The following is a 22,442-nucleotide window of genomic DNA, read 5'->3' as shown; positions in this document are numbered from 1 at the left end:
TCCGTCCTCTCAGTGCGCTCATTCTTGGATTGAAGTCTTCTCAGAAGAGGAATTTCAGCTAAACCCTGAGGGCTGGCATTCCAAATAAAGAAATGAGGATGTACCCAGATCCCAAGACCACAAAGTGCAAGGTGTGTTTAGGGACGCTCAGGAGATGATCTTAGTGCAGACATAGGTTTCAGCCAATTTTATATTTCTGGATAAAGAATTTGAACTTGATTTCTTAGGCCATAAGTTGTCTATTGAATATATATATATATATATAGTTTTCACCTGAGGATATATTTATTTATTTATTTATTTAGAGAGAGAGAGAAAAAGAGAGAGACATCTATGTGAGAGAGAAACTTCAATCAATTGCCTCCTGCATGCGCCTCACCCCCGGGATCAAACTGCAACCTAGGTATGTGCCCTGATTGGAAATCAAACTCACAACCTTTTTTTGTTACAGGAGGATGCTCAACCAATTGAACAACGGGGGTCAGAGCTCCACTGATATTTTTAAAATATGTATTTCTTTATTGATTTCAGAGGGGAAGGGAGGAGAGAGAGATAGGAACATCAGTGATGAGAGAGAATCACTGATCAGCTGCCTCCTGCACAGCCCCTACTGAGGATGGAGCCTGCAACCCAGGCATATGCCCTTGGCCTGGATGGAACCTGGGACCCCCTCAGTCCTCAGGCTAAAGCTGTATCCACTGAGCCAAGCCGGCTAGGGCTCCATTGACATTTTTAACCTAGACATCCTATGCAGTGGGAGAGCAGAGCTCAGGAAAGTTTTCTAGTTTCCATCAGTGTGAGATTGTACAGCTAAGTCCATGGAGAGGGAGGGCAGGTAAAGCTGGGGTGCTTCATCCAGGTCTAGGGGTCACCTGGCGGTGTGTCTGTGAAGCTCAGAAATTGCACGCCATGTTTCTGTGAGGACCTCCCTGTCTTTCCTGCACTTTTCACAGGTCTGGCCCTACAGGGTGAAGGAGCACCAGCAGAGAGGAAATCAGCGCGCCCCTCACCGCCCCAGTCCCACCGGGGAGCGAGCAGAACCGGCCTGGAAGTGCAGCAGCTCCGGGTGGAGGCAACTCAGGCTCCTAGTGACAGGACCCAGCGCAGATAGAGAGGCCGAATGGTCCGGTCACAGCTCTGACTCCAGCTGACCGGGTGCTGCTTCCGGGCTCCACGAGGTACCGGGTACGAGGCAGTATCAGCGGGCGGACCCAACATCCTCCCCCTAGGCAAGCAGAGCCGGACCACGGGCTGTGGCGCCTCCCGCGAGACCCGGTGCTTCAAGGCCCCGCCACCGGGCCCCCGCGTGAAGCAGGATGGGAAATTCAGTTGAGTCCCATCCTTTGGTTTTAGAGCGGGAGGTAATGCCTGCGGTCCTCTGCTGCTGCTCGAAGGTTCTCAGAGCGGGGGACAGAAGGCAAGGAAATGCTGCAGTGGCGGCGGAGTCCCTGTGACCGACTCTGCTGTGGCCCCGGGGGCGCAGCCGGGCTCCTGTGCCTCACGCGTCCTGGGTGACTCAGGCGAGGCCCGGCTGGCGGCCCTGCTGGTCGCCGCATGTCCCTGACCCAGCGCCTGACCACCTTGGGCGCCCTCCCTGCACTGCCCCCCAGCTGAAAGGCACGCTGCCTGCCTCTCCTGGAGGTGCAGGAGGAGGAGTCTGGCCGCTGGGCTCTGAAATCCCTCCGTGCCCACAGTAGGGCCTGGCCTCTCCAGAGCGGTTCCGAGTGTCCAGACAGGCTGCGTGGTGGCTGGCAGCGGTTCGAGGGGAGGGGCTGGGCGGCAACCGACCGCAGCGGAGGTCATGGGAGCAGAAGGCCTCACTGCCTGGCTCTTTCCTCCCTTCCCCCGTGGTCGGCTCCCGCTTGCCCGCGCTGGGGCCGGGGGTCCATGCGGCCCTTGGAGCCCGGTCAGGGGGACCGGGGCCTGCGTGGGCCGACCACCGGGCCCCGTGGGGGGGGGGGCATTGGCTCCCCGGCCCACGGCGGGAGCCCGGCGTGGGCTGCCACCCGCCCGCTGCCCCCCGGACCGGGCCCAGTGAAGCAGCAGCGGCAGCGGAGTGGGGCGCGTTCCCTAGCTCGGGGAGGGCGCCATGCTGCAGTACACCGGCCCCATGGGCCGGGCCTGCTCCGAGCGGATGTCGCTCTTCCGGAGCTGGGCCACTCCACCAGCCGCACCCCGTTTGATGGGCCTGTGCCGCCCAGACGCGCTGGAGTCCCAGTCTGCCCGCAGGCCAGCTGTGGGTGCTGTGCGGGAGGGCCATCCTGCCTTGTGGCGAGTTCGAGCGGCAGCAGCAGGGGCCGGACAAGGACTGTGCCCTCCATCTTGCCTTGGGTCTTCCATCTTGGGCCAGAGCCATGTGCGCCCTCCAACTTGCCTTGGGTCCTCCATTTTGGGAGGGTGCCATGTGCTTCCTCACGGGAAGAAGCCACTGCTAGCCACACCCAGGATTTCTCTGGACTAACCAATAATAATCAAGGGAAGTGCACGCCATCACTATGACCACATCCTGTACCTACTCGCGCCTGGCCAATCGGCGGGGCCCACAGTCCCCTCTCCTGCCCTCAGTCCACCCCCCTTTAAAACCCCCTGTCCCATCAGGCCTCTCTCTCGGCCACTGGAGCTTACCGTTGCATCAGTGAGTGTGGCAGGGGAGCCAAACCTAGGTTTGAAATAAATGACTCTTTGCTTTTGCATCGGACTGACTGGCTCCCTGGAGGTCTTGGGAACTTTGAAATCTGGGCACAACATTTTGGGGGCTCGTCCGGGATTCCCAGGACCATTGAGGGACCCCCAGTCCGAAGAGTCTGACTGACCACACGGTACGTGTGTTGTTGTTTGTTGTGTGTTCTGTTCGGTGTGAGCTCGTTTCTGGAATCTGTAATTGCCTGAGGGGTCTAGGTGGACGCGCTCGATAAAGACCACAGGCGGGGGGGAGTTGGAAGACGTTCCGCCCCCCCAGGAGGGATGGATATGCCCCTCGCGGAAAGCAGGTCGCTCATGCTAGCTAGTTTGGTATAAGGCCATTGTCTAGCTTTCGGGTTTGGCTTCCGTGGAATTGGAAGCCTGTTTTGGTTCTGCTTCCATGGAGTTGGAAGACTGTATTTTCGGGCCCGTTTGTTGTTTGTGTTTGTGTCTTTTTGGTTTTATTTTGTGGACTCACTGGACGGACATTATGGGACAGACTCAAACTACTCTTTTAAGCATTATGGTCGATCATTTCAGAGAGGTAAGGGAAAGAGCCAGGGACCTCAGTGCAGAGGTTCAGAAAGACCGGTGGCAGACTTTTTGTTCCAGGGAGATAGGCACTGTGGTCAGCTGGCCAGCTTAATAAAAGGCTCTTAAATTTAAATTCTGAGTCGGTGGTCTATCTCGTTGAGCCAACCCATAACATTTGGAGGCCCGCAGCGAGATACCCGGCAGGGAGGAGAGGGACCCCCTATTCAAGGCAGGAGGCTCTCCCCCAGCAGGGGTGAGAGGGACCCCTTGTTTAGGGCAGGAGGCTCTCCCCCACTTGTCGCTGGGCACTCAGCGAGATACTCCACACCTGTGGATTACGACTACCAAGGAGGCCTCCAGTGCACCCAAAAACTTTCAATTCGGAAACCGAGCCACCTGGACTCTCGAGAGAGGTAAGGACCGGTCGTTAAACTGGAATTGGGACGTCCCACGGAAGGACCTATACAGAGGGCTGGACTCAGCGGTACTCCTGGTCCTGACGTGGCCGCGGTCCCTGGTTCGTGCGGCTGTAGGCTTCACTGGGTTTGTCTGTCTGGTATTTGTTTGTCTTGGTGTTTATTGTCAAAAAGTTGTCTGCTTCTGTGTACACCCTGCTGCAATGTTTTTTGAAAATTTTCAGGACTTCAGGGAGCAAGCTGCAGGTTCCAGGCAACCTTAGGTTGCATTTGGCTGATTTATTTTGTCTCTGTTCTTTGTTGTCTTTGTCTTTGTCAAATGGGATAGGGTCAGTCATCTTCGTCGACCCCCTATCAGTCAGGCCCACTCCGGGTGAGTGGAAGGGGAGCTTGATCACCTCCCGGGAAGCTATAGAGCTCCCTCAGGAATTGGGAAATTGTTAGGAATCGGGTGGATTGTTTAAACTCTGAGTGAATGTCTGGTGAAAGTGTGTGAGTGTGGAGGGAGGGGGCCTGCCCTCTCCTCTCCTTTGTGTGGCTCCACGACTTCGGTTACGGAGTCCGAGTGGGTCCCAACCTGCGGTTCCGCGATTCGTCATATGGCATAACGGTAACTCACCCACACGTGGAGGTGACCAGGCCCAGGGTTTATATGGGTGCACCTTAGCTAAGACGAATCTAAGCTCCCAAGGGACATGGCCAGGCGGGCATCTGCGTGAGGATCTGTGAAAACAGGTCACCCCCTCCCTTGTCTGTCTCTCACCACCGATCATCATGAGGTCGGGAAAACGTTTGTTTGTTTGGGACTAGCCAAATTACTATAGAGAAGGAGGACTAGATACAGCTCTAGCCTGGGCTGATCTACTAAGAAAGTGTAAATCATTACTGGTCTATGTAAAGTAAAAGCTACTTTGATTTATTCTGCTTTCTGTTGATGCGCTTGGCTGAACGTTTGGGCTGGCCCCTTTAATAGTCTTCAAAGCCTCTTGCAGCTGCGAGAATTATTTTTTCTCAGAGTCTTTTGCTCACTGTTAAAGGGAATCAGCCCACTTAGTTAATAAAGATTTCTGTCTATCAGTTGCTCTTACCTGGGTTGTAATTTACTGTATTAAACTGAAGTTCTGGGGTAGATTTAAAAGTTATAATGTTAATGATTTTGATTTACAGCGATTCTGTGAATGGGAGTGGCCCACTTTCCAGGAGGGGTGGCCGGATGCAGGGTCTTTTGATCTGACAGCTGCCTACCGGGTCCATTATGTCATATACGGACAGGATGCCCAGGGCATCCTGATCAAATTCCTTATATTCAGGTTTAGATTGACATATTGTCCAAGAAACCCCAGTGGATGAGGGCATGCCTCCCGAGGGGAAAATTGGGACAGAGACAGACAATTCTTTTGGCCAGGCCCCAGAAGGGAAAGGCTCCCCCGGTCCTTCAGGGAGAGAGAGGGAGAACCTGCAGGACCTTGCGACATCCGCCAGTCCTGCTGTTCCTATGTTGCCACTAGGGTAGGCCGGCCCTCTATAGATCTGGGGCCAGAGAAGCAGCCCTCTGGGGATGCAAGGCAGATAGAGGCGCTATTCCCCAGCTACAGACCAGGAGATTGGGTCTACGTCAGAAGGCACCGCCGGGAGACCCTAGAACCACGTTTGGAAGGGTCCCTACACTGTGGTGCTGACGACCCCCACCGCTCTCAAGGTAGACGGTGTCGCGACCTGGATCCATCACACTCACGTCCGGTCAGCGGATCCATCCATGACCCGGAAAGACTTCATCACCAAATGGAGCATCAATCGACATCAACGCAACCCGCTCAAGCTCAAGCTACGGCGTGCTTGACCTGCCTGATGCTGGTAACATGACTCGCGATCACTCCTGTCATCAGGAGCCCCCACAATACTGTGTAATACACTTAGATAATGCCTGCATCTTCATGGACAAGGCTCCAAAGAGACAAGGACAATTTATGGGGTCACATGTTTAGTAGCAGAAGATTTGGCTGCTTAAAGCGGCCATGATGTTTCATTGTATTGATATGTTATATTAACCTTTGCTTCTTTTGCAGGTTTGAGTGTGTGTTGGCTGTCCTGGAAGGGAGCTGTGTGGGGTGACCCCCAAAAGTAAAGGGTGTCTAGCTGCCAAGGGGGCAGGTGCCCAACTGGGCAGGAAAGGGTGCCCATCAGGTTTTGGACTCTGTTGAGAGACAGCTAACAGTTGGCAGCCTGTATACTGCCTTGCAGGCCTGAGTCACCATGCCCATGTTGGGTAGTAAAGCTAGGAAAAAAGCCTGTTTAGAATAGAAGGTCTGGGGCATAGTTATGCATGGATAGAAGGTTTTATGCCAACAGTTACTGTTTTGTTTTAAATCCATGAAAAGGAATTAGCAAGGAAAGTCAGAAAATCTTAGAGTAGATCAGTATATTCTTCTCCTTATGTAATTCCTCCGGAATCTGGCGATATGTGAAGGGATTTATTCCCTCCTGGGAGGGCACTTAAGCATTCTGTATTGCCAAAAGGATCCCAATTGTCTACAGCTGTTGTCTGAGCTCTCCGTTCAAGCTGGGTTTATGAAGAGCTGGTACCATGGATCTGTCTCTTGCCCAATGGCGTAAGCCGGGCCCTCTCTGGAGAAGAAACCTGGGTTTCCCAAGAGATGTGATCAATGCCGGGGCCCCGCCAACAGGCGAGGGGAACCCAAGGCGGGTGCTGGGCGTGGAGGCCACAGGGGGCATAGGCTAACAAGGAGACGGAACTGAACCTCACATCACCCTACTTGGCCCAGAGATGGTTGGTAGTCAGAGACGGGTAAGACTCCACAGAGGTGGGGCGACCTAAGACAGACACAGCCGAGGGCCAGTAGGAGAGAACTTGGGGTTCAACAGAGGTGGGGCACAGATCCTCACCCCCCCAATGGTGCAGGGGCTTGAACACTCACCCCTTCTGAGGAAGGTCTCCTGTCCCCGTGGCTGCTTCTTGCTTCCCATGCCCATCCCAGACCAGGAACCAAATAACAGAAGAGACTTGGTCCAGCTGAAAATGGTGCCCAGAAAAACGGAGGCTTAGTTCAACAGACTCTAAATTTAAACCTAGCCTAACAACAGGAATGCTTGAGTCTCTTCAAGGCAAATAATACTAAATCTTGATTTGGTTTTTTATGATAACCATGGAGGAATTCTAAGAAGAAAGATCCTATTTCAATAGAAGTTATTAAATCTAAAATGGTTTCTTTCACTTCCACCGGACCATTTGTTAACCTTATAGGGATAGTTCAGTTGATAGTTTTGGTGGAATAGAATTGCAGTCCGTCTCATGATTGAGCCAGAAGTTCCAAGACAAGGGGGGAATGAAAGGTGCGCTGCCCGCCTCTCCCGGCAGTGCGGGAGGAGGAGTCTGGCCGCTGGGCTCTGAAATCCCTCTGCGCCCGCCTTAGGGCCTGGCCTCCCTGGAGCGGGTCCGAGTGTCCGGACCGGCTGCATGGTGGCCGGCGGCGGGCCGAGGGTTGGGGCCGGGCGGCGACCGACCACGGGGGAGGTCATGGGAGCAGAAGGCCTCACCGCCTGGCTCTTTCCTCCCTTCCCCTGTGGTTGGCTCCCGCTTGCCCGCGCTGGGGCCGGGGGTCCATGCGGCCCTTGGGGCCCGGTCGGGGGGACCGGGGCCTGCGTGGGCCGACCACCGGGCCCCATGGGGGGGGGGCATTGGCTCCCCGGCCAACGGCGGGAGCCCAGCGCTGGCTGCCACCCGCCCGCTGCCCCCCAGACCGGGCCCAGTGCAGCAGCAGCAGCAGCGGAGTGGGGCGCGTGCCCTAGCTTGGGGAGGCCGCCATGCTGCAGTGAACCGGCCCCATGGCCGGGCCTGCTCCGAGCGGATGTCGCTCCTCCGGAGCTGGGCCACTCCACCGGCCGCACCCCGTTTGATGGGCCTGTGCCGCCCAGACGCGCTGGAGTCCCAGTCTGCCCGCAGGCCAGCTGTGGGTGCTGTGCGGGAGGGCCATCCTGCCTTGTGGCGAGTTCGAGCGGCAGCAGCAGGGGCCGGACAAGGACTGTGCCCTCCATCTTGCCTTGGGTCTTCCATCTTGGGCCAGAGCCATGTGCGCCCTCCAACTTGCCTTGGGTCCTCCATTTTGGGAGGGTGCCATGTGCTTCCTCACGGGAAGAAGCCGCTGCTAGCCACACCCAGGATTTCTCTGGACTAACCAATAATAATCAAGGGAAGTGCACGCCATCACTATGACCACATCCTGTACCTACTCGCGCCTGGCCAATCGGCGGGGCCCACAGTCCCCTCTCCTGCCCTCAGTCCACCCCCCTTTAAAACCCCCTGTCCCATCAGGCCTCTCTCTTTCTCGGCCACTGGAGCTTACCGTTGCATCGGTGAGTGTGGCAGGGGAGCCAAACCTAGGTTTGAAATAAATGACTCTTTGCTTTTGCATCGGACTGACTGGCTCCCTGGAGGTCTTGGGAACTTTGAAATCTGGGTACAACACCGGCCTCCTTCCCAGGTGAGCACAGTGTCACGTTAGCTCAAGTGAAAAATCTGGAAGCAATCCAGACAGCTGAAATGTGTTCTCCAAGTTACAGACAAATGTGTCCAAGTAACATCAGAGGGCAGTTCTTTCACCTCTATTTTTTCGTGATTTTTAAGCGTTAGTGTTCAGTGCAGGCAGAGTTAGGATTTATTTTTGGTGAAATAGTACTTTTAGAATTAGGACTCTATTCCTGACAACTACCTTTGCCCTGGGTATTTCCAGAAAAGGGTACATATTTTCAAATGTCAGGCGTTACATTAGGAGACTGGGTGAGACAGAATCAGTCTGACCTGTATTTAAGCTGCGTGGACTTTGTTGCGGGTTTAGGTTTGATTTAGTTCACTCCTTTCAACTATTCCGAAGCAGGATGTTTCCCTCAGCGGGGCCTGAGACCTGAACCTGCACGTTTGCGATCCGCTTGTGCTCACAGGGAAGCCAACAGCTTTTGGAAAACGTGAGCTCCATCGCCCTGCCTCACAGCGCGAGTGCTTTTCTGGGATCTGAGATCCCTTTGCTTTCCAGTTCTGACTTCAGAGCTCCCAGCCCTGTGTGAAGGCCTAGCTCTCCTGAGCCCTCCCCCATGTTTTGTAGTGCAAAGCCCTACGTGCATTGGGGTGGTTTTCATATACCTGAGGGGGTGGGCAGCAACAGGCAAGGGATGGTGTGCTCTCTGAGTCCTTTACCCGTCTCTCAGCCTAAAAGTACAGATCGCCTCGAATGGGTTTCCTTCAACTATTGCATTGTCCACCTTCCTGCCCTCAGATAGCGTCTGCCTTGCACTTAGAAGTCAGCCCAATCTTTCATTTTTCGCTTTCTCTGCCAACCTCATACTTGTCATACTATCCCTAAGGGTCCGTGATGACCCAGGGGAAAGAGTGGCTGGAAACGCCTCTGTGGTGTGGTTCTCTGGGTTTCTAAGCCCACACGCCAGCCAAGGCGACTGGTCTACGCAGGACATCACCTCTTCCTGCCCTTGCACCCAGGATGAGAGCCGCAACTCCTTGCTGATAAAAAATGTTCCTTCGTTTCTAGTGCGTTGTTCCTTTGGGTTTCTTTGTTTTGTTATTTTTGAAGCTTACCCAGTTGGTTTAACCAGAACATGACTGATTTGTAAAAATTGGAAATTTTCTGTTTCTGACATAACAATTCCTTATAACTTTTTGTTTTCACACCTTGGCTAAAATTTCCATTACGTTGTTCAATAAATGTGATGAGCATCCTGGTAATTTTCTACAAAAAAAAAAAAAAAAAAAAGAATGCAAGTAATTAACCTCCTTTTGCCTGTCAATCAATGAGGTTTGCTGTTCCTGGGTGTACATCTGCAGCTCCTCCTGATGCCCTTTCAGCCCCTTTAACTGGGCCTACCAGAGGATCACCTCCATTTGCAGGTCATTCAATGAGTTTCCCAGTTCCTGGGTGTAGATCTGCAGCTCCTCCTGCTCCTTGCTCAGCCAATTGCACTGGGCAGACAAACACTTTACCTCCAGCTGTGTGCCTTTCAGGGCAGTTTGCACCCCCTTGGTGTGGGTCTCCAGCTCAAACTCTTCCACTATTAGCCAGTTGCACTAAGAATGAAAGCAGTTATCCTCCTTTTGTCTGTCATTCAATGGGGTTTGCAGTTCCTGTGTGTAGATCTGTAGCTCCTCCTGCTGCCCATTGAGCACTTTATACTGATAGCAGATACTCATTTGCAATGGCTCATGTACATAATGCTATTTACAAGGTAGGGGACTCCACAGAAGCAAGAGGGAACCGGCAATAGACTACGCAGCCTGGGAGGCTGCCCTAAATCCAGTGGGGCCTCTACAGATTCTAGTGACTCTTCCAGACCCTGACCTACCCAATCTAAAAAATCTGAAATCCATAACCAATCTTTATTTGAGGTCTTACAGGCTTTACAGTCCCCCCAGAAACAGTCCAGAAGCACGTGCCAGATGCTCTGCCTTTATCAACTTCTGATCTGGTCCATCCCTTCAAACCTGGTGACTCTCTTTAGATAAAGAAATTTGCCACCCAAGGACTGACTCCTACCTGAAAAGGACCATCCCCATGGCATTCAAGGTCAATGGGATCCCGAAGTGTCTTTACCACAGACAGCTTAAGAGAACCAGGCAAAATAGAGTCCAGGACTCTTCAGACCCTCTAGAGCAGTGGATCTCAACCTTATGGCCCTTTAAATACAGTCCCTCATGTTGTGACCCAACCATAAAATTATTTTCTTTTTTTTTAAAAAAAAATATATATTTTATTGATTTTTTTACAGAGAGGAAGGTAGAGGGATAGAGAGTTAGAAACATCGATGAGAGAGAAACATCAATCAGCTGCCTCCTGCACATCTCCTACTGGGGATGTGCCCGCAACCCAGGTACATGCGCTTGACCGGAATCGAATCTGGGACCCTTCAGTCCACAGGCTGATGCTCTATCCACTGAGCCAAACCGGTTTGGCCATAAAATTATTTTCGTTGCTACTTCATAACTTTAATGTTGCTACTGTTATGAATCGTAATGTAAATGTCTGATATGCAGGATGGTCTTAGGCGACCCCTGTGATAGGGTTGTTCGACCGCTAAAGGGGTCTCGACCCACAGGTTGAGAACCAATGCTGTAGAGATTATTCCTGGCCCTCATTCTGGGCCCTTATCTTATAAACAGGCCCACTGACTTTATTTGGCAGAGAATTAATTCTATGAAGCTTATAGTCCTCAGGGGTCAATATAACTCCCTCCCCAACAATGACACAAAAGAGTCAATGATTTGACTCATGTACATAAAACCAATGGGGAATGAAGTATCCATCTTATACAAAAACTGTTTGAAATTTTTTTTTTAATATTTTTTATTGATTAAGATATTACATATGTGTACCCTCTACCCCCCCTCCCCCCGCTCATCCCCTCACCTCCCCGTTGTCCGTGTCCATTGGTTAGGCCTATATGCTTGCATATAAGTCCTTTGGTTGATCTTTCCCCCTTGCCCCCACCCTCCCCTACCTTCCCTCCAAGGCCCGACAGTCCAATCAAAGCCTCTCCGTCTCTGGATCAGTCCTTGTTCATCAGTTTATGTTGTTCATTATATTCCACAAATAAGTGAGATCTTGTGGTATTTATCCGCTCTCCAGTTCCATCCATGCTGTGGCAAATGGTAAGAGTTCCTTTTTCTTCTTCCTCTTCTTAAAGAATACCTTTCAGCATTTCATATACTGCAGGTTTGGTGGTGATGAACTCCTTTAGCTTTTTCTTATCTGTGAAGCTCTTTATCTGACCTTCCATTCTGAATGATAGCTTTGCTGGATAAAGTAATCTTGGTTGCAGGTTCTTGCTATTCATCTCTTTGAATATTTCTTGCCACTCTCTTCTGGCCTGCATGGTTTCTGTTGAGAAATCAGCTGACAGCCGGATGGGTACTCCCTTGTAGGTAACTGACTGTCTTTCTCTTGCTGCTTTTAAGATTCTCTCTTTATCTTTTGCTCTTGGCATTTTAATTATGATGTGTCTTGGTGTGGTCCTCTTTGGATTCCTTTTGTTTGGGGTTCTCTGCGCTTCCTGGACTTGTAAGTCCATTTCTTTCACCAGGTGGGGGAAGTTTTCTGTCATTATTTCTTCGAAAAGGTTTTCAATATCTTGCCCTCTCTCTCCTTCTGGTACCCCTATAATTCTGATGTTGGTACGCTTGAAGTTGTCCCAGAGGTTCCTTACACTATCTTCGTATTTTTTGAATCTCTTTTCTTTTTTCTTTTTCGGTTGGGTATTTTTTGTTTCTTTGCATTTCAAATCTTTGACTTGATTCTTGGGATCCTCTTGTCTGCTCTTGGATCTCTGTAAATTATTCTTACTTTAGTCAGTGTATGCTTAATTTCTAGTTGGTCCTTTTTCATGACCTCCATGGTCTCACTATACTCCTTGAGGGATTTATTAAATTTATCGGCGGTTTCCATAAAATTCTTGACAAACCTTATAAACGTGGCCTTGAACTCTATATCCAGTCGTCTGGCCTCCTCCGTTTCTGCCAATTGTGACCTGTTTCTTTGTCTTCGCATTTTGGCTGCTTCCCTGTGTTGATAGAGTGGCCCTGTGCGCCAGGTGTCCTGTAGGGCCCAGTGGCTCAGCCTCCCCAGTTACCCGGGGTGGACACTCTTGGTGCACTCTTGGTGCCTCGGTTGTTGTAGGATCACTGGGAGGAATTGACCTCCAGTCCAATTGGCTGTGGGAAGCAGCTGTGTCTGAAGTGGGAGAATGGTCCCCCTCTGACCACTGGGTACAGTGGCTCCTGGATCTAAGGAGGTGCTAAGTCAGCCCCTGCCTGAGGCCACAGAGCAGGAACCACGAAGAGGCTCAGCTGTGAAGCAATGCAAGCCGCTGCGGGGCCTTGGGCCTTCTCTTGGAAGTTCCGGGTCTGCTTGGCTGGGCTATAGTTAGGTACATTCACATGCAAAAGCCTCTGCCACAGCCTGGGTGGGGCGGGGTCTCAGGGAGTCAAAAGGGGCGGAGAAAGACGCTATGGCTGATTCTCCGCGCCCGGAGTCCCGTGTCTCAGTGTTCCGGTAACGGCTGCAAGCACCTCTGAGGGAAATCCGCCCACAAGTTCGCCCGCTGCCGCCTGACAGAGTCGCCTCTCCCCCGTATGAGACCTGGGTCCCCAGAGACTTCCCGGAACCGGAGTTCAGAGCAGTCGGGAGCTTGTGACTCAAAAAGACAGCCGCGTCCTCAGGTGCCACCCCCTTTCCGCGCGCGAGCCGCAGCCGCAGCCGCCGCCGCCGCAGCCTCCGTACCTCTGCACTCAGCCTCCGCAGCTCCTCTGGCTTTCAGCGTGCTTTTCTTTTCTTCTAGTTGTAGAAATTACACTCAGCCAGCCTTCCTGTTGTTTTGGACGATGTTTGCTCCGTCCTTTGGGATAATTTTCAGTTGTTGTGTGGGGCCACTATTTCCCGGTGTTTATCTATGCTGCCATCTTTTTTTTTTTAATATTTTTTATTGATTAAGATATTACATATGTGTACCCTCTACCCCCCCTCTCCCCGCTCACCCCCTCACCCCCCCCGTTGTCCGTGTCCATTGGTTAGGCCTATATGCTTGCATATAAGTCCTTTGGTTGATCTTTCCCCCTTGCCCCCACCCTCCCCTACCTTCCCTCCAAGGCCCGACAGTCCAATCAATGCCTCTCCGTCTCTGGATCAGTCCTTGTTCATCAGTTTATGTTGTTCATTATATTCCACAAATAAGTGAGATCTTGTGGTATTTATCCGCTCTCCAGTTCCATCCATGCTGTGGCAAATGGTAAGAGTTCCTTTTTCTTCTTCCTCTTCTTAAAGAATACCTTTCAGCTTTTCATATAATGCTGGTTTGGTGGTGATGAACTCCTTTAGCTTTTCCTTATCTGTGAAACTCTTTATCTGACCTTCAATTCTGAATGATAACTTTGCTGGATAAAGTAATCTTGGTTGTAGGTTCTTGGTATTCATCACTTTGAATATTTCTTGCCACTCTCTTCTGGCCTGCATGGTTTCTGTTGAGAAATCAGCTGACAGCCGGATGGGTACTCCCTTGTAGGTAACTGACTGTCTTTCTCTTGCTGCTTTTAAGATTCTCTCTTTATCTTTTGCTCTTGGCATTTTAATTATGATGTGTCTTGGTGTGGTCCTCTTTGGATTCCTTTTGTTTGGGGTTCTCTGCGCTTCCTGGACTTGTAAGTCCATTTCTTTCACCAGGTGGGGGAAGTTTTCTGTCATTATTTCTTCGAAAAGGTTTTCAATATCTTGCCCTCTCTCTCCTTCTGGTACCCCTATAATTCTGATGTTGGTACGCTTGAAGTTGTCCCAGAGGTTCCTTACACTATCTTCGTATTTTTTGAATCTCTTTTCTTTTTTCTTTTTCGGTTGGGTATTTTTTGTTTCTTTGCATTTCAAATCTTTGACTTGATTCTTGGGATCCTCTTGTCTGCTGTTGGAGCTCTGTAAAGTATTCTTTATTTCAGTCAGTGTATGCATAATTTCTAATTGGTCCTTTTTCATGACCTCCATGGTCTCACCATACTCCTTGAGGGATTCATTAAATTTATCGGCGGTTTCCATAAAATTCTTGACAAACCTTATAAACGTGGCCTTGAACTCTATATCCAGTCGTCTGGCCTCCTCCGTTTCTGCCAATTGTGACCTGTTTCTTTGTCTCCGCATTTTGGCTGCTTCCCTGTGTTGATAGAGTGGCCCTGTGCGGCAGGTGTCCTGTAGGGCCCAGTGGCTCAGCCTCCCCAGTTACCTGGGGTGGACACTCTTGGTGCACTCTTGGTGCCTCGCTTGTTGTAGGATCACTGGGAGGAATTGACCTCCAGGCCAATTGGCTGTGGGAAGCAGCTGTGTCTGAAGTGGGAGAATGGACCCCCTCTGACCACTGGGTACAGTGGCTCCTGGATCTAAGGGGGTGCTAATTCAGCCCCTGCCTGAGGCCACACAGCAGGAACTACGAAGAGGCTCAGCTGTGAAGCAATGCAAGCCGCTGCGGGGCCTTGGGCCTTCTCTTGGAAGTTCCGGGTCTGGCTGGCCCGGCTGCTGCCATCTTGGTTTCTCCCCTCAACTGTTTGAAATTTTAACCCTGCTATTTGGCTTCTGTAAATGCTTGCTTGGTTAAATAATAAGGAAAATAAGACTACTCCCATTCTAGAGAGGCCATTAAACCTTCCCCGACGAACTTATCAGTGCTGGCACCAGGCCAAGCCTTTGGTTGAGGTCTCAAAGCCCCAGAAAACAGGGCCTCTCTAAGAACTCGCAAAGGTGACCAGAAAACCCCATATTTGGGAGACAAATAGGGTAAAAAGGTATAAATACAGGAAACTTCCTGTGTGACTTCGCCCAGAATTCTAGAGGCATTTTTCTCTGGGCCCGCGCGTAATAATAAATGTAACTCCATCTCTCTAAGCGTTGCTTGGTTCTTCTCCGGTCTTCTGTAACACCTGCACTAGGCTGCTCCAGGCTGGGAGGTGCTGACAGAAGGTGGCAGTCCCCAGAGCAGGGTCAGAACTGGGCCTCCGTGGGCTCTGCCGACCCCCCTTGTGGTGGGAAAGGACTGGTTGCATCGCCAAAGGGAAGCCCAGCTGGCACGCTGCTCAGCGGGGGGCAGCCTGAAGGGAAAAGTGGTGGGTGGCCATCCCCTGCATAGTCTTGGCCTTGAGTTCCCCTCACCTGCCTCACTCGTTCCCTCCCACCACCCCCTTTCCCAGATCAGGAGAAGGGTCTAGGTGGCTGCAAGGGTTTTGAGTGGGGCTGGTCTTCATGCATTTCTCTTCCTTGTGGCCTAAGATGAAACCCTCGCCAGGCGCCTGAGCTGGTGGACTGAGGACAGAGCACAGTCTGCCCAGTCAGCTCCGCCTCCCCCTCTGCTGGGCGGGAAATGAGGAACAGAAGGAAACAGTGGGCTGTGCTCAGGCTTCCAGGTGTGACCTGCCCTGAGTGGATGAGTTTTTGGAAAGCCACTTCCCTCTCTGGGTCTGTTTTCTTGCTGGTGAAGTTAGGGGCTGCCTCGTGCCATCTGGCTTTTCTCCCTGACCCTGTGTTGCACCGGTCCCACCATCCTCACCAAGGGCAGTGTGTGTGCTCTTGCCTCTCCCTTGCACAGCCCTGCACACTGGTCCCCAGGCCCCCGGGCAGAAGTCAGCCATGGCCCACCAGTCGGCACGGTGGGAGGTACCCAGGGATGGGGGCAGGCCAGTGCCCCAGGCACCCCCTCCCCCTGCTCCAAACCCTCAGACTGGGGGCATTGGCTGGGAGTCTCTTCCCCTCTGGCGCTTGTCTCCAGGAGCTTAGGAAACTGTGGTCCAGGCAGGTGGGCAGTGACCAGAGCCCTCCACACTGAAGCTTGTCCAGCCTCCAGGGCTCCCAGCTCAGCCTGTGAAATACTCATCCCCAGAAATCAAGGTGCGGGCAGGGTGGGCTCCTTCTGGGCCACAAGAGAAAATCGGTCGAGGTCCACCCCAGCTGCTGGTGGCAGCCAGCTATCCTTGGTCCATGACTCGGAGACCCATCCCCCACCCACCCCTGAGTCCCAGTCACATGGCCTGTGTGTCCAAATTTCACCTTAGAAGAACACCTGTCATTGCAGGTAAGGCCCACCCAATCCAAGCCCTCCTCTGAACTTAATTACATCTGCAAAGGCCCTATTCCAAATAAGGTCAGAGACACTATTCCCAAAGGCATGGGTTGGGGGACACTGTAGAACACACCCCAGGAGACGTATCACAGGCCACACGAAGGAGACAGAGGCCCAGGGTTGAGTCGAAACCCAAGTCTCAGAGCAGCAAGTTGAGTATGAAATACCCCATAACCACTGGTAACACAAGCAGGAATAACTCGGCACATTTTCCTGTGGGTAGATGGGCATCCAGGTAGATGTGCCCACGTGTGAAAAGGTTCACGCCCTGCCGACAAGCAGGGCTCCTTCGGTGGCAGGTCCTGAAGAGGCCTCTTGTCCATAACCTGTAGGGACCTCCTGTACGAAGTGAGAACATATCCCTGCACTCACCACCAAGTCAGGGGACCATGTGTTCTGAGAGGAGACACACTGAGGCTGCTGAGCCTTTTTCGGCACTGCTGCCCTCCCGCAAACAGGGGGCGCCACCCCACCTCTCGCAGAGCGCTGCTCTCTACCTGGAAATCCTGCCCAGGCCAGAAGTCCACAGGCGAGGGAGCTTCTGCTGGTGGTTATGCACCACGTGGCCGCTGGAAGCCCAGAGGGGTCAGGGCCCTGAAGCAGCTAAGCCCATGGTGAGGAGTCCTTTCTGGGGCCTCCGAGGCCAGCCCTGCAGTGGAGCAGCGCCCATTGTAGGGGGTCCATTTCCTTCCCCCAGAAGGTGGCCAGGGCAGGGCAGGGCAGGCGGGGCTCATGTCCTCCCGTTGGGGCCCCCGCTCTGCGGGCACCAGCTGCTTAGGGAGCCACCTTCTGAGGTCAGGGTTTCCCTTCATCCTCACCAGAGCCAGGCCCGCTCCTCCCTGCAGAGTGTGACGGAGCCCAGCGCCTTCCTCGTGCCCTGTGCTGCCAGGACTCGGGGATGTGCCAGGGTTTCCTAGTGCCCGCCCTCCCTCTCCCCCGCAGCCTGCACCCTTTCCAATCTGGGACCCCCTCGGGGATTATCTGACTGCTGGTTTAGGCCTGATCCTGTAGTCAATCGCTGTAGGATCAGGCCTAAACTGGCAGTCAGACATCCCTCTCGCAATCCAGGACCACTGGCTCGTAACCGCTCACCTGCCTGCCTGCCTGATCGCCCCTAAGCACTCTGCCTGCCTGCTCACCCCCAACTGCCCCCTCCACTGGCCTTCTTGCCCCCAACCTCTCCCCCCCTTTGCCAGCCTGATTACCTCCACTGACCCCTGCAGGCCTGTTTTCCCCCAGCTGCCCCCACACCAGCCTGCTCACCCCCAACTGCCCTCCCCTTCTGGCCTGATCACCCCCAACTGCCCTCCCCTTCCGGCCTGATCGCCCCTAACTGCCTCTGCCGCGACTTCGCCACCATGGCTTTGTCTGGAAGGACTTCTGAAAGGTTTCCTGGAAGGTCCTGGTCTAATTAGCATATTACCCTTTATTAGTATAGAGGTCTGGTGCACAGGTGGGGGCTGGCTGCTGTGCCGTGTAGGGGGTCCCGCTTCAGGGTGGGGGTCCCTATGGGGGGCGGGACCGGCCTGGGTGAGGGGCTGCCAAGGGTTTGCAGGCGGTCACACCCTGATCAGGGTGGGGGGGGGGTCTTGCTGGGGGGCGTGGCCTGCCTGGTTGAGTGGCTGAGGGCTGTTTGCAGACTGGCCATGCCCCCACTAGGGTGAGAGTACCTGCTCGGGGGTATGGCTGGCCTGGGCGAGGAGCTGAGGGCCGTTTGGGGGTGGTTTGCAGGCTGGCCAAGCCCCCGGCTTTGTCTGGAAGGACATCCAGAAGGTCTCCGGAAGGTCTCCCAGTCTAATTAGCATATTACTCTCATTAGTATAGATGATTAAATACCAGTGAGCTAGATGTCAACTCAAAAGTTTAGAAAAAGAATATGAAAGAAACAAAGAAAATAAAAGGAATGAAGTAGTAAAGGAACATCATGAAAGAAATAGAAAAAAATGAGAGGCTTGGCAAAGTTATTTATTGAATGAGAATAAGAAAATGGACAAATCTCTAGCAAATTGCTCAATTAGAAAAGTTAAAAGTCAATAGTAGTAATTTGAAAGAAAATATTACTATAATTAAAAGGATAAAAAATAAGGAAATTCTATAAACAACATGGTGCCAGAAAATGTAAAAAGAAAAAATATACCATTTTCTGTAAACATATAACTTACCAAAATCCACTCAAGAAGAAATCAAAAACCTACATATAACTAAAAATGTGTGGATGAAAGGGGTCACATGCTAACCTGACAAGCTCAGGGAAGGCCTGCTTGTCGGTCTTGAAAACTCAGACCTAAAGTCACCACAAAGGATGGTCTGAAATTAAACTTTAACTAAAACCAGTTATGGTGGGCAGTTACATCGTAGGCCCATATCTTCACTGACAAGGTCAACCTTTACCTTAAGTGAGCCTATGTGCCGTTGTGCATCTATAATAACTTACCCTTGAGATGTCTAGGTAACTTGTGACTTCTCTTTTCTGGACCCCTTGGGGCACAACCTAATGTGCTGGGCACCAGGACAGATACCACAAATTCCTTCATTGTTATCATGTTAATTGTTTCTGCACCCACCTAAGTGTGTGTCTATCATTTTACTTTTTATTCAATCCCAGGGGTTCCCGCCACCCCACCCCTTTGCTTTCTCCCTCCTCTCTAGTCTAGCACCAATGGATTTCATGTAACCCACCTACGTCCCTTTCCTTTGATTGCAATGTATAAATACAGATGTAACCCGCCATTCTCTGGAGCATTATCTCAATTCGTTGAGGTTCTGCTTCCCGGCATATGTCGACAGTTTGGCTCAAATAAACTCACAAAAATTCTTTACAAGTTTAAATGCTTTTTTATGTTAACAAATGTTTTTAAAACATTAAATCAGTATTTTAAAAGCCAATCAAACTCACCTAAGAGAGAAAAAAGAAAAGGAAAAAATGTACCCTGATAGCATGTAGAGGAATAGGAATAGGATCCCTGTCTTATATAAACTATTCCAAATTCATTTCATATAAAGCCATTACTTACCAACAGTGCTTCTGATTTTTTCTTTTTCTATACGCATCAATGTAAAAATTCTAAGTGAATCTTTAAATTAGTGGAACTAATATGAAGTCAGCAATATTGCTATGTACAAGATAACATTCCTACGCTTTGTCAAGAAAAACTTAGATATTCTAACTTTTATAAATAGGAACGAAAACTATAACATTAACAGAAATAAATTTAATATATGTATGCAGCATTACAAAGAAAATCATAAAAATGTTATTGAAGAACATAAAGACAAAAAATGGGAAGATATAAATATTCACTTAGGCAAAATCATTGATTGGAGAATTCAATATCCAAAGATGGCAGTTCTCTCCAAATTTACTTATAAATTCCATTCCACACTTCCTGTAGGGAAGCAACAGACTGAGACTAGAGAAGATAGTGTAGGAGGAGGAAGTCGGTCAGGGGAAAGGAGAAGAGAATAGTAGGTAAAGAGTGAAGAGGAAAAAGATCTCACTGCCCAGCTGACATGGCTCAGTAGTTGAGTGTCAATCTATGAACCAGACGATCACAGTTTGATTCCTGGTAAGGTTATAGGTTCAGGTTGTGGGTTCCATCCCTAGTGTGGAGTGTGCAAAAGGCAGCCGATCAATGATTCTCTCTCATCATTGATGCTTCTATCTCTCTTCCTCTCTGAAATGAATAAAAATATATATTTTTTAAAAAGATCTCAGCTTTCCAGATTTAAGACCTAGTGTAAAATCATGGCCTTTAAGACATTTGGGTTTGACTTAAGGCGAGGCAAATAGACAAAAGGAATTGAATGAAGAGCCTAGGAATAGATTCACGAGCATGCATAGGAATCTGGCATATGAAAGATTGAATTTTAAATCAGTAAGGAAAGGAATAACTGACTATTCAATGAAAGTTGGGTCAACTGGATTATCTATATAAAAAGAAATAAGATCTTCACCATGTTGTTTATAGAATTTCCTTATTTTTTAACCTCTTTTAATTGTAGTAAAATTAAAGTGTAGTAAAGTCAACATGCTAGAGATATGTCTATTTTATTATTATCATCCAATAAATAACTTTGTCAAGCCTCTTATTTTTTCTATTTCTTTCATGATGTTCCTTTACTACTTCCTTTCTTGTTCTGAGATGGGTCTCTTGTACACAGCATATAGTTGGGTCACATTTTTGTATCCATTCAGCTACCCCACAGAACAAAAGATACAGACAAGATGAGAGTAGTGGAATGATAGTAGAAATCAATCAGAGTATAAATAGCCAAAAGCAAACACATGAAGATTAAATAGCATGTTATTAAACAATGAATGGGTTATCAAGGAGATCAAGAAAGAAATCAAAAACTTCCTGAAACAAATGAAAATGAACACACAACAACCCAAAAATCTCTGGGACACAGCAAAAGCAGTCCTGAGAGGGATGTTCATAGTACTACAGGCATACCTCAAGAAACAAGAAAAATCAACACTAAACTATTTAACCCTGCAACTTAAAGAACTAGAAAGAAAACAAAAAGAAAAGCCCTGAGTAAGTAGAAGGAATGAAATAATAAAGATTAGAGCAGAAGTAAATTAAATAGAGACCAAAAAAACCCAATGAAACCTAGAGCTCGTTTTTTGAAAGGATAAACAAAATTGATGAACCATTAGCCAGACTCATCAAGAAAAAAAGAGAAAGGACCCAAATGAATAAAATCAGAAACAAAAGCAGAGAAGTAACCACTGACACCACAGAAATACAAAGGATTGTAACAAATACTATGAATAACTATATGCCAAGAAGCTGGACAATGTGGATGAAATGGACAAATTCATAGGAAAATACAATCTTCCAAAACTGAACCAGGAAGTATCAGAAAATCTGAATAGGCCAATAACAACTGATGAAATAGAAGCAGTAATGAAAAAATTCCCAGCAAACAAAAGCCCAGGTCCAGACGGCTTTACAGGGGAGTTTTACCGAACATTCAAAGAAGAACTATCACCTACACTCCTCAAATTATTCCAAAAAGTCCAAGAGGAAGGAACACTATCAAGTTCTTTTAATGAGGCCAGGATTATCCTAATTCCAAAACCAGATAAAGAGACTACAAAGAAATAGAATTATAGGCCAATATCCCTGATGAACACAGATGCTGAAATCCTCAACAAAATATTAGCAAATCGGATCTAGCAGTACATTAAAAAGATCATACACCATGTCCAAGTGGAGTTTATTCCAGGAATGCAAGACTGGTACAATATTTTGCCCTAACCGGTTTGGCTCAGTGGATAGAGCATTGGCCTGTGGACTGAAGGGTACCAGGTTTGATTCCGGTCAAGGGCATGTACCTTGGTTGCGGGCACATCACTAGTGGGGAATTCGCAGGAGGCAGCTGATGCATGTTTCTCTGTCATCGATGTTTGTGACTCTCTATGCCTCTCCCTTCCTCTCTGTAAAAAATCAATAAAATATATTTTAAAAAAACACACAAAAAATAATTGCCAAGTATAATAGAGGTGTTTGTGTGTCTGATCTGGCTACCCAGTATGGCAGAAATTGACCATTAACACAATTTTAAAACATGAAGTGGCCATCAAGAGCACTGATGTTGCCAAGGGTATGAAAATGCTTACAAAACAACATCACTGGCAAGTGAAGAGGTAGAAAAATTGTTGTTGATTGGGATAAACAAAAAGTAGTTAGCAGGTGATAGCATTTTGGAGGCAATGATATGTGAAAAGTAGAAGATGCTGCATACTGGCCTCCTGAAAGACACCCTGGGATGAACGCTGAAAGAGATTCATTTAAACCCAGTAGGAGGTGGTTCGATAAATGTAAGAAAAGAGGTGGCATTCATAGTGTAGTGAGGCAGGGGAGGCTGCCTGTCCTACGCAAGTAGCTGCTGATAATTTCATGACAAAATTTCAAGAAAATAGAGATGCTGAAGGATTTGTTTCCCAACAAGTGTTCAGTTGTGATGAGACAGGCCTCTTCTGGAAGAAAATGCCAATGAGGACCTACATCACCCGGGAGGAGAAGTCATTGCCAGGACACAAACCAGTGAAGGACAGGCTGATATTATTGTTAGTGGAATGCGAGTGGGGACTTCAGAATGAAACCTCTACTCATCTACCATTCTGGAAACTCACGAGGT

Source organism: Myotis nattereri (assembly GCF_964212035.1).
Source record: "Myotis nattereri genome assembly, chromosome: 10".
NCBI classification, from domain to species: Eukaryota; Metazoa; Chordata; class Mammalia; order Chiroptera; family Vespertilionidae; genus Myotis; species Myotis nattereri.
Note: the sequence above shows the minus strand (reverse complement) of the source record.